Source organism: Penaeus monodon, chromosome 29 (genome assembly GCF_015228065.2).
Source record: "Penaeus monodon isolate SGIC_2016 chromosome 29, NSTDA_Pmon_1, whole genome shotgun sequence".
NCBI lineage: Eukaryota > Metazoa > Arthropoda > Malacostraca > Decapoda > Penaeidae > Penaeus > Penaeus monodon.
The window spans coordinates 28,303,115-28,303,359 of record NC_051414.1 but is presented as its reverse complement, the minus strand read 5'-3'; positions in this window follow the sequence as shown (position 1 = coordinate 28,303,359).

The following is a 245-nucleotide window of genomic DNA, read 5'->3' as shown; positions in this document are numbered from 1 at the left end:
AACATACGGTTTACAGTCAAAAAAAATGTGTACAGCCATTACCAGGTGAAGAGTGTGAAGTTATTAGAAAGAAAAAAAAATACATATATCTTAACGATAGAGAAAAAGTTTCAGTAAACATCTGATAAGCAACCCATAATGATATTGTAGATCAGCACTTACTGATAACATTTTACTACTATGGTTCAGACTAACAGTTCGATGAAGAACAAAAATAAATGAGGAAACTTCTAAAAAGATAGGGA